Genomic DNA, 12,516 nt, shown 5'->3' with positions numbered 1-12,516 from the left:
TGCAAGCCCCGGAGCCCGCGCCGAGCGCCACCCGCCGCCTGCCCGGCCGGCCCCCTCCCTGGCACGCAGGGCTCCGGCCCACGTCGGCCCCGCCTCCGCCTGCGCCCCGCCCGCCCGCGCGCTTGCCGCTCGCCGCTCGCGGCCCGCCGCCCGCCGCCGCTGCGTCCTCCCCGGCGCTTCCCAGCGCGCCGGATCCCGGGGAATTGCGCCAGGCTCCGCCCCGCACCTGCCCCTAGGCTTCCTGGGACTTGTAGTCCGCGCCGCGCCGCGCCGCGTCGGCGCCCCGCCGGGACCGCGGGGAGGAGGCGCGCACGACGCCCGGGGCCCGCGTGCGGCAGGGGCCCTGGGGGCGAGGGGCGGCCTGACAGGCTAGCAGACCCGCGACGCGGCAGGGCCCCTGCCCTAGCCTCTCTACGAGTCTCTGCGCTGCCCCGCGGCTGTCCCGCTGTCTCGGGACCCGGGAGGCGGTGCGCGACCCCGCCCGCGTTTTTGTTTGTTTCTGAACGGCTGGTTAGAGGAGCCTCTGCGACTCGCCGTGTCCCCCGACCGCACTTTGTTGCTTCCCCTCCCCCCAGCCCCAGTTTTCACTTGCTGTCTCCTTTTGCGAAAGTGACACGAGTGCTTCCTCTAAATAAACTAAATTTCTTCCCGAAGGCGAAGAGCCTCCTTAGCCGTGGCGGCGTGGGTATTCACACTCCAGGAGTGAAGTTTAGACGAGGACACGAGGTGCTGTGAAATACCACGGAGACTCCCTAGGCATCCTTTTCCTTTAAAATTAAAAAAAAAAAAAAAAAAACAAGCAAACTGAGATGTGGGTCCCCAGCCTGTTCACCCACCCCAATCCCAGCGTAAGCTCAGCGCCCGGGACCCCGCGGAGCCTGACCGCACTGCAGCAGTAGGCCCAGCGCGCGCAGAAGGCTAATCCCGCAGGTTCGAGGCAAACCGGATAGTTGCAGATGTGCTGAGCACCGGCGCCAAGTTTGTGCGCACTAGCCTGGTCCCTGTCCCCGCCCATCCAAGTGACCTTTTGGAAACGCGAGTCTGCTGCCCTGGCATCCCTGATCAAAGCCAGCTGAGTCTTCACCTGGTTCATGTGCAGCCTGCGTGTGGCTTACTCACCCTGGTATCCAGCTTCCTTGGGTTACACTCTGGGCTCACAGTTCCCCCAGACAAATGTGCCGACCACCTTCAGCACTCTGAGCCCTTGCTCATGCCTTCCTCCCTATCCCCAGTCCCAGCAGGGTCCCCGATGCCTGAGGCAGAGTTCGAGGCTCCCTCTGTGATATGCCTCTGGCTTTGCTCTCATCCTACCTAACTGTAGTAACTGAGATGCCGACAATGTGCCCTCGTCTTACTTAACCTCTCAGCAGTCATTGGTCGCTCCCCTCCTTGAACCTTTCTCCTGGCTGCTGGGATAACATGATCACCAGGCTTTCCCACTACCTTCCCGGCTTCTCAGCCCGGTTTCTGATCCCGTCTTACTCCTGTAACCTTTAAATATGGGGAGCCCCTGGGGCTCATCTCCGGGTCTCTTTTCTATAAGCGGGGAATCTCTGTCTTTTGTGTGTGAATATTATATACGGGTTAATGAACCTCAAATTCATATCTCTAGCCCAGACCTCAACCCTAAATCACAAATTCATATCCAACGGCTTCCTCAGCATCTCTTGGATGCCTGCTGACAACTGAAATCTAACATGTCTCAGACTGAACTCTTGTTATGCCCTCTTTTCTGCTCCTCCTGAAATCTTCTCTGTTCCAGTTATGGGCAACTCCAGGCCTCCTTTTGCTCAGGCCAACAACCATCCTTGATGCCTCTCTCCCCCATACCCCAAATAGTGTCAGCTCTACCTCCCCAAGATCCAGAATCTCACAGCTTCTCACCACCCCGCTGCCACCAACCTGCTAAAGTCGTGATCATCTTGCCTCTGGGTTATTGCTAGGAAATTGGTCTAGCAATTGATCTCCTTGCTTCTTATCTTGTGCCCTTACAGTCTGTCCTCAAGAAGGCAGCCCTGGTGACCCTTATAAAACCCAAGTTAGGTCATGTTAAGCCTCTGCTCAAAACCCTCCCGTGACTCCTGTCCCATTCAGAGTAAAATTCAGCTCTTTACTGTGGTCTCCAAAGCCATACACACACTAGAGCCTATCAAGACCTGTGCGGGGTGTGATGGTTCCCCCTACCTGTAAGCTAACAAGGTAGCCTGCCAAAGACACGAGACTCCTGGGTCAGAAACAAAGGACTTTATTATTCATAGCAATCACAGTAGCTAGAGGATCAGCATTTTCATGAGCTGGTAGTTAACGGAGCCCCAGTTCCCAGAGGGCCAAGAGGTCCATTTGCGCATATAGTGGATTGACCTATAGGAGGGGAACCCTGAGCTTAGAGAACCCCAATCTTTTATATGGGCAGTAAGCATTCTGCCCTATAACTGTGACAGGAAACCCTGTCTTCATCTCCCAAGGCTGTTTACTCTACAGAAGTTCTTGAAAAGATAGTTCAGAAGAAAGGCGGTCAAAGCCACAACTACTGAGCCCATGTGCCACAACTACTGAAGCCCGTGCACTCTAGGGCCTGCGTACCGCAACTACTGAGCCCGCATAGTGCAACTACTGAACCACATGCCTGTCAAAGCCACAACTACTGAGCCCATGTGCCACAACTACTGAAGCCCGTGCACTCTAGGGCCTGCGTACCGCAACTACTGAGCCCGCATAGTGCAACTACTGAAGCCCACATGCCTAGAGCCCATGCTCTGCAACAAGAGAAGCCACCGCAATGAGAAGCCCGTGCACTGCAACAAAGAGTAGCCCCTGCTTGCCGCAACTAGAGAAAGCCCGTGAGCAGCAGCGAAGACCCAACGCATCCAAAAAAAATTTTTTTAAAGAACAAAGGCAGTCCATGCCTCTTCACTCAGACATGCAGAAGTGCAAGAGACCTAGGGAGGATTATCTCCCCCAGCTCCTTGGTACCTCCCACCAGAGCATCTGTCCTTCTGCCCCATTCTCCCCTCTTTAGCCACGCTGCCTGGCCTCCTTGCTGTTCCTTAAATATACCCGGCACACACCCGACTCATGTATTTGCACACGGTGTTTCCTCCGTCAGGAATGCTCTTCCCCCAGCAATTTCAGCAGCTCCATCGTTTCCTTCACACATTACTCCAAAGCCACCTTCTCCATGAGGCCTCTTCTGACATCCTGTCTAAACTGGCATCCCTGTTCACCAACACTTCACGTCTTCCTTCCTCGCTGTGGCAGGAAAAATCATGGCCCCCAAACGTGCCCACGTCCTAATCCCTGAAACCTATGACTATGTTATCTTACATGGCTTTGCAGATGCAATGAAGTCAATGATGCTGAGATGAGATTATCCTGGACTCTCTGGGTGGGTCCAATGTGATCACAAGGGGTCTTATAAGAGGGGAGGCATCAGAGGCAGAGTCAGAGAAGGAGCTATGAGGATAGATGCAGGGATGAGAGGGAGAGAGAGAAGTTGGAAGATGCTACACTGCTGGCTTTGAAGATAGAAGGATGGGACGATGAGCCAAAGAGAATAGGTGGCCTTTAGAAGCTGGAAAAGGCAAGAAAATGGATTCTCTCCTAAAGGTTACGGAAGGAATCCAGTCCTATCAACTCATTTCTGACTTGTGACCTCCAGAACTATAAGATAATAAATTTGTATTGTTTACACCACTATGTTTGTGCTAATTTGTTACAGCAACAATAGGAAGTTAATACACTTGCTTAAATTTTTCTTAGCAGTCGTCCCCATCTGATACAGTACATACTTTACTTAGTTAGTTACTTAGTTTGGGTGTGTTCTGTGTCCCAACCAGGATATAAACTCTATGAGGGCCAGGATTTCTGTCTGCTTTATTCCTTGTTCTAGCTCCAGCACCTATAAGTGCCTGACACATAGTAGGTGTCAATAAATGCTTATCAAATTAATGGCTTCCCCCATTAAATTGTAATTTCCATGAAGACAAGGACCATCTCTCTTCTGCACAGTCCTTGGTCACTGTAGGGGCAATGAATATTCCACAAGTTAACCGATGAAAAATAGTAAATATCTCTCCTAAGGTAAGGGCCCCCCTCCCATCGTACCAGGCACATAGTAGGTGTTCAATAAATATTAGCTGAATTGAAATGAAAGTTAGTTTTTCTAGTGACATGAGACCCAGTGGCATTTACAAGGAGGTTACTGGAGATTCATCTTTTGTGAATACAGCCAAGAATTCGGGCCTATTTTGATATGATAGTCCTTCCAAGGACTTTAATTTGTGAGTGAAAACTTTACTATGAGAGCAAGCTGGCTCTCAAAGTAGTGAATTTCTCCTGTCACCAGAAATATCAAGGAAAAGCCTGATAACCATCCCCTTCATTCATTTGTTCATTCTCTCATTTATTCATTCAACAGATCTTCTTTGATCACCTACTCTGTCCTAGACAGGGTGCTACATTCTAGAAATAGAAAGACAGAAAAGATGATGCCTGCCCTTAGAGAGCCTCCATTCCAGGGGACTATCTGTACAAGAGGCATTGCTTTTGGGGTTCAATTTCTGAATCCAACTCAGAGATTGTGAACAGAGAGTGAGAATAGTTATACATGAAGGTGGCCGTGAACCCCCCCTCCCCAACACACACACGCATATGAACACAGGGTTTACACACTCAAACATTCAGTGACTGAGTTACAGCTGGATGAATAATTCTGGTCATGTCTAAGTAAACGTGTAAATCTAGGGCATTTCTGCTAGTGCCCAGCCATATACCTCTACATTTTTCTGAAATGAAACAGTGTGAGTTGTGTCCTCCAGAGGAAAAACTTTATTGTCATAACTGTAAACATCAAAATTCTCCCCATCCCCGAAACGTGCACAGGTGCCCTTACACATAGCCACATAGGTATTCCACCTAAATTATCTCTAAGAAGTGATTTAGAAAATTTATAAAACACTCTGTGTCTCTGGATTCTTAGGTGCTTTACCTATTTACCTGAGCTTGAATTGATTTACCTGATTTACCTATTTACCCGAGCTTCAATTGATTTCATTAGATTACTTTGCACGCTTGGTTGGGGAGCTCTGAGATTTTTATTTGACATGTGTGTAGACTGTAATACGACAGAGGTTGCTTCATCTCATGGGGTCATCTGCAGAGAGCAGAGGGTCGTTGTTGGGAACTAGCGTCCCACAAAGGCTTTGGGCTCCAGATGGAGGTGGGGAGGGCCACGTAGGGCAGGAGAGGGGAGCAGAGACCAGGAAGAGGCGTAATTCAGAAAAGGGCCAAGATAAAATTTCCTTATCTTGCATTTTGCTCTCTGAGGCAATGACTCTGGGGTGAGGACGAGAACACGCACAAATTGTGTTGGCATTTTTGCAGTTTGAGCTCTAGGCTGATCCAGCCTGGGCTCCGCGGGGCCCCGCCTCTCTACTCCATGTAGCTCTCATTCTCCTGCCACTGCAGGACTTCAGGAGCCATGTGCGTCTCTCAGTGATTGGGAAAGTTCAGGAGAACAAGCCCCATCGGGCAAAGCTCATTTCACACCTCTGCACTCTTCCCATTTGCTGACATCCCCACGGCCAAAGCAGGTCACAGGACTGTGCCCAGAATCAGGGGAGGGAAGAACACCTCACCCACCATGAGAGGACCCTGTGGAGTTACATGGCAAAGGTGTGGCTGTATAATCCTACTGTTGGAAGGTAGTGCAGAGCTGGCTATCAGTCCGGTGGGGCATGCCATCCTTGGCCATGTCATCGAGCCCTTTAGCTGAAATTGTGTCCTTCATTCAGTTGTTTGGCCCAGGGAAGAAAGCAGTGACATCTCACAGGGCAGTTGAGAACATCTGAATAAGGCATATGCGGGCAAATGCTTTGTCAGCTGCAGGTATTATCCTAGCAATGGAACAGGAGTTCTATAAGCCTCAGTTTACTGTTCTGTAAACGATAGATTATAACACCTAAAACATTGGATTACTATTGCTATCAGAGCTATAGTCAACTTTCCCAAGTTCACAAGGCCATAGTAAGCGAATAATCCAGATCTGATTTACTCCACTTCTGTAAGGAAAGAAATAGAGGGGCAGCTTCCACCTTTTCTGTACGTGTAACTTTCCCAGCCATCGAGGGCAGCAGAAGCAGTGATGCAGGATTTCTGAGGATGGTTCATATAAAGCAATATACCTCCTACTGGTCTTATCTTTCTCACCCCTCCTTCACTCTTTTCACTGGCCTTTGGTCACCGTGTTGTAAGGAAACCCAAGCCACATTGGAGAGGCTACAAGATCGTGTGAATACAAGATCCTTCAGATGACTCCAGCTCCCAAGCTTCAAGTCTTCCAGCTGAGGCCCATGTAAGGTGGTGTGAGACAACCTGTTCTCTCCGTGCCTTGTCTGAATTCCAGACTCATTGAAACTCTGAGAGATAATAAACGATTATCGTTGTTTTAAGCCTTTAAATTTGAGAGTGACTTGTTCTATAGGAATAGACACTAATGGAGAGGGGATCCTTGAACCTGTGAAAATGTTTGAGAGAATCATGATACGTATGTGAGAATATATGACATGTGAGAATATATGACATTTTTGTTTCTTGGTTCATCATTTGTTGACATTTGCCCTGAATAAGGGCCCCCCTTGAGAGAGAATCCAGTTCCCATATCAGCTCTGCTTGTCCTCTCCAGGCAGCTCTTACCTGGTGCCCATGGCTCACTTTCTGAAACAGAGTCATTGGTTTTCTACTGTTGCCACCAACAACACAAATGTGTTATCCTGTAGTTCTATAGGTCAGAAGTCTGACACGGGTCTCATCAGGCTAAAATCAAGGCATCAACATCACGGTCCTTTCTGTAAGCTCTGCATAGCATCTGTCTCCTTGTCTTTTCCAGCTTCTTGAGGCTGCCCGCACTCCCTGGCCTGTGGCCCCCTCCTCCATCAATTTCACGGCCAGCAAAGGTGAGTTGAGTTGTTCTCACATCACATCACTCTGACACCCTCCTTTGCCTCCTCCCACTTGTCAGAACCTTTGTGATTATATTGATCCCACCTGATTATCCAGGCTCATTTCCCCATTTCAAGATCATATGATTAATAACTCTAATTCCATCTGCAACCTTAATTCCCCTTTGCCATGTAAGGTAACATATCCACAGGTTCCAGGCATTAGGACCTAGACATCTTTCGGGTGCGGAGGGGGGACATTATTCTGCCTATAACACCTTAACAGATGCTGCCAGTGTTCAGTATGCACTTGTTGTTTACTATTTGGGGTTGTCAAGTGTAATAGTACTTGCATTTGAACCTACCTATGTGTAACTAGAAGGGTTTTCGAAAGAAATGTTGGGTTCCCAGAATCAGCCTTGGACCCACCCACACTCATAGCCCTCAGTACCCTCAGTACTCATGAGATTTGTGTAACCTGATAAGTCACCTACTACTAACACGCTCGGAAACCCCCCATAGGCCCCCACAGCTCCTGAGGCAAAGGGATGGAAAGCAGGAACACAGATGAACACAGTCTTTAAAGGCTTCATTTCTTTTGCACTTACATTTTTAGGTCAGTCAGTGCTTATTTGTAGGGTTAAAAGAATATCTTCCTAATATGCAGAGTAAACAAAATGAGCAGTAGTACTATTTAGCTCAAGGTCATTTATAAAAGATTTTCATGGGACTTCCCTGGTAGCACAGTGGTTAAGAATCTGCCTGCCAATGCAGGGGACACGGGTTCGAGCCCTGGTCCGGGAAGATCCCATATGCCGTGGAGCAACTAAGCCCATGCACCACAACTACTGAGCCTGCACTCTAGAGCCCACGAGCCACAACTACTGAGCCCATGTGCTGCAACTACTGAAGCCCGCACGCCTAGAGCCCGTGCTCCATAACAAGAAAAGCCACCACAATGAGAAACCCGTGCACCGCAAGGAATAGTAACCCCCGCTTGCCAACTAGAGAAAGCCTGTGCACAGCAATGAAGACCCAACATAGCCAAAAATAAATAAAGAAATTTATTTAAAAAAAAAAAAGATTTCCATGTTTATGGGCAATCCTTAAAACTAATAATGGATGCTATATGATTTTATCAAGATTTTCAAAATCCCACTGAAAATGCAAAATGTTTCCTGTATGAAATACAAGTTTTATTTCTCCAACTGTCACTAAAATGGGAGTACGGTTCTTGGAGCAACAGAAAGTGGGACGGGGTAAGTCAGAGTTCAGGGTAGATGGGAGCAAATTGCAGCTGAACCCTGCATGTTACTTTTCTGAAAAGTGTCTTGGTTCTGCCATGTGGAGCTCTCACTCCTGACCTTTCCCCTCGAACCCCCCTTTCTCTGGAGGCCAGTTGCTCCTCTCTTCACAGTCCCAGTTGTCCTGAATCACCAGGAAGGAATTCGCCCCAAACCGCAGCACTTTATGAGACTGACTTTACTCCTTTGGATAAAGGTCTGGGGACACACACACACACACACACACACACACACACAATCACCATATTTTCCTAAATTAAGGAGAAATTGTTATTCAGAGATGCATTCTATGGGTCATGATTCTTTAAGAGATTGCGAACCCAATCTTATCAACAAATAGAATAGAATAGAACAGAATAGAACAAATAGAATATCAGTACATCATAGGTAGTGTGGGTGAGTGCTGTCTAAAGGTAGCGGTTGTTCTGTGAAGCTTTTGTTGTTTTGTGAAGACAGCAAGGAAGTACAATTTCTCAAAGGACAAACATAAGCAAACCTCTCACCCCCCCGCCCCCGCCTTCTCTCTGGGTGTCTTTGCTAAGCATAACTCTGCTGCAGTTTCCATGTTGTATCTGATTCCCACGGCTCCTGCAACAAATTACCACAAACTTACTGGCTGAAAACAACACCTATTTATTATCTCAGTTCTGGAAGACAGAAGCCTGAAAAGGGTCTCATGCGGCTAAAATCAAGGTGTCCATAGGCCTGCACTCCTTTTGGAGGCTCCAGGGGAGAATCTGTTTGCGTGGCTTTTCTAGCATCTGGAGGCTGCCTACAATCCTCGGTGCGTGGCCATCTCTTCCATCTTCAAAGCCAGCATCATAGCATCTTCAAATTTCTCTCCCACCCTCCTGTCTCCCTCTTTAAAGGACCTTGTGATTACTTTGAGTCCACTGATGATCCAGGACAATCTCCCCATCTCAAGATCTTTATTTTAATCGCATCTGCAAAATCCCTTTTGCCATGCAAGGTAGCATTTTCACAGATTCCAGCTTTAGGACACAGACATCTTTGGGGGCCTTGATTCTGCCTTCCACTGATGCTGACAGTACAATGGAAACACACACGGGCTTTGCATATTTCAGTGAAATGTATCATGGGCTGTCCCTCAGATATATCCACATCAACACATCCTTAGTGACCAGCCTCCCCAAAAAACAAAAACAAAGAACCCAGCCTCCCTGTGGAAAACTAAAGCACTGTGAGCTCTTCTCATTTTACCTAAAATTTAATTTAATATTCTAAAAGTCATTCAATAAAATACATAGGACTTTGAAGGAAACCAGTTATATTGAATTAGAATTATCAAGTTTTTTTTTTTTTTTTTGCGGTACGCGGGCCTCTCACTGTTGTGGCCTCTCCCGTGGCGGAGCGCAGGCTCCGGATGCGCAGGCCCAGCACCATGGCTCACGGGCCCAGCCGCTCCGCGGCATGTGGGATCTTCCCGGACCGGGGCACGAACCCGCGTTCCTGCATCGGCAGGCGGACTCTCAACCACTGCGGCACCAGGGAAGCCCTATCAAGACGTTTAACAGTTTATGATATAGGAATATATGTGCTTCTTTAGTAACATATTAATTAACAAGATGTAGCAGTCAGTCTACTAATAGAACTTTGAACTGCTGATAAACCTAAACAATATTTTAAGGAATTTGTAACATTTGTGATAGGAAAGAATCTGCTTTCTCTCAGTGACAAAGTCTCAGACACTGCTGATGCTTCTGTGATTTATTATTTACATCTATAGTGGAAGGAAATACCACATTTTAATTAAACCTTAGTGAAATTAAAGATGTAAATGCTTCCTCATCCAAGTTCACAGGCCCCTCTGTTTACGGCCAGGACAAAGTAGGGAAGACAAGGTCCCCAGCCCAGGCGGAGGCTTGGGGTCTCCTAAGGCAAGTCTTTTTTTTTTTCATTGTGGTAAAATACACATAACATAAAATGTACCTTGGTACCAATTTTAAGTACACAATTCAGTAGTGCTAAGTATATTCACATTGTTATGTGTTCACTCTCCAGAACTCTTTTCAAATTGCTAAACTGAAACAATATATCCATTAAATAGCAACTTCCCCTCCCCCCTTCCCCCCAGCCCCTGACAACTACCATTCTACCCTTTGTCTCTGTGAATCTGACTATTCTAGGTGTCTCCTATAAGTGGGATCCTGCAGTTTTTTTATCTTTTTGTGACTAGCTTATTGCACTTAGCATAATGTTTTCAAAGTTTATCCATGTTGCAACATGTGTCAGAATTTCCTTCCTTTTTAAGGCAGAATGATATGCATGTATGTGTGTATGTGTGTATATATGTGTATGTGTGTGTGTGTGTGTGTGTGTGTGTGTATATATATATATATATATATATATATATATATATATGAATTATCCATTCATCCACTGTCTGACATTTGGGTTGCTTCCATCTTTTGGTTATTGTGGATAGTGTTGTTATGAACATGGGTGTGCAAATATCTCTTGGAGACCCTGCTTTCCATTCTTCGGGGTATATACCCAGACGTGGGATTGTTGGACAGGACAAGTCCTTTTGATGGCTGTCAGAGGGAAACAACTCTACCAGGATCAGTCTGCTTCCAGACCAGGGTTCCCACTCCTAAGATTTGTGCTGAAGAGAAATAGTTAGAAATCTGGTCTCAGATTGTCACAGAATCAACACTACGGAAGAGACCTCAGAGTCCCTTTCGTGTACCAGTGAAAAAACTGAGGCTCCCGTGGGTGAAGTTACTTCCTGCACTACTTATTAAAAACGAACTCAGGAGTGGAAATGACCCTGTGAAGGTTACCAATTCCTGAGCCCACACAGGGTGGGTATCACCACGGCTAAGATCCAGGCAGCCAGAGCAGAGGGAGGTGCTGGCTCCGGTGCAGAAATTCCACTGCTTTAGTGGAAATGCTCTTCCCCTTGCCAGATAGGAATACAGCCACCCAAGAACTGTTTCCCTAGAATTTTCCCATGGAGCCAGCCACTGTTTCTTTTTCTCTTTTCCAAATGAGGACAAAAGGCAAAGATGCCTTATTCTCCTAGCAACCTGCTCAAGCCCTCTTCTGCGTGTGCCATGAAAACTCTGTTCCGAATTCACATCAGCTCCTGGGGGTGTGAAAATGCAGCACACCAACCATGGATTTGCAGCAGTTTTTAAAGTGGATGTTTATAGAGACACAAGCTAACACAATTCTGTAAATCATTCCTCCTTGTATCAAGTGCAAAGTGCATAATAATTCTGAATGTAAGAATTCTTCTCTCATATAATGGAAGATTAATTTTCTTCTATACATTCTGTGAGCTGATTAAAAAGCTGGTTTTATACATATAGTTTTGGCTGATGAACAAATTAGACATTGAGAAATCAGATGCAAATGAGTAGTTTACAGACATTTTTGAAATTATATCATCTTCTCCCAGATCATATGAAAACCAAGTAACTGATTTAGAAAGGATCTGTTGAGGCGTCTGAAAGGAGGGTTTCTATAATGTTTATCAACTATTTTTTTCTAATCAAAACTGCCATATATTTTTGCAAACATCTTTGTACTTGTGCTTTGTATGTTTGTTTTATAGATTATTTGTTACAAAATTTCCGGGGTGGGGGGGGTTGTTAAACTTTAGGATTTAATACCTTTGGCAAAGTTCCTTTTGCTGCACCCTCTGAAAGTGCACAAAACAACAGCCCCCCAAAAGGACTGCTTTTCTGTCCTTCAATTTTCATTTGGTGTCCAAATACAGATTCAATTTAAATATTTATCGAAAGGTCGCTAAGTCCTTGGCTGGGCACCTGTGGACATCATCTTTTTTAACCTTCTAAGACATCACAGGGCAGCTAATGCTGTGCCCCCAAGAGGCCCGAGGGTCAGGGAGGAGGCGACGGGCCCAAGGCTACAGCCAGACTCGATACACCCAGAGGGTAAAGCCCAGTTTTCTGAGTGTGAGCACACCTGTTTCCCTTCTAACCACAGTGAATCTCTCATTTTAAAAACACAAGGGAGGAATTCCCTGGCGGTCCAGTGGTTAGGACTCCACGCTTTCACTGCCGAGGGCCTGTGTTCGATCCCTGATCGGGGAACTAAGATCCCACAAGCTGTGCGGTGCGGCCAAATTAAAAAACAAAAAACAAACAAACAAAACCCACAAGGGAATGTGTGGTCACAGAGACATTTTCTGGGATGTGGAAGATGAGCCTATTACCAAACAGATCTAGATCAGTGTGCATGGTTTCTGTGGAATGGAAGAGCTTTTTCCCCGCCTTAACTTCAGT

The sequence above is a fragment of the Lipotes vexillifer genome, unplaced genomic scaffold (genome assembly GCF_000442215.2).
Source record: "Lipotes vexillifer unplaced genomic scaffold, Lipotes_vexillifer_v1.1 scaffold1215, whole genome shotgun sequence".
Lineage (NCBI taxonomy): Eukaryota > Metazoa > Chordata > Mammalia > Artiodactyla > Lipotidae > Lipotes > Lipotes vexillifer.
Note: the sequence above shows the minus strand (reverse complement) of the source record.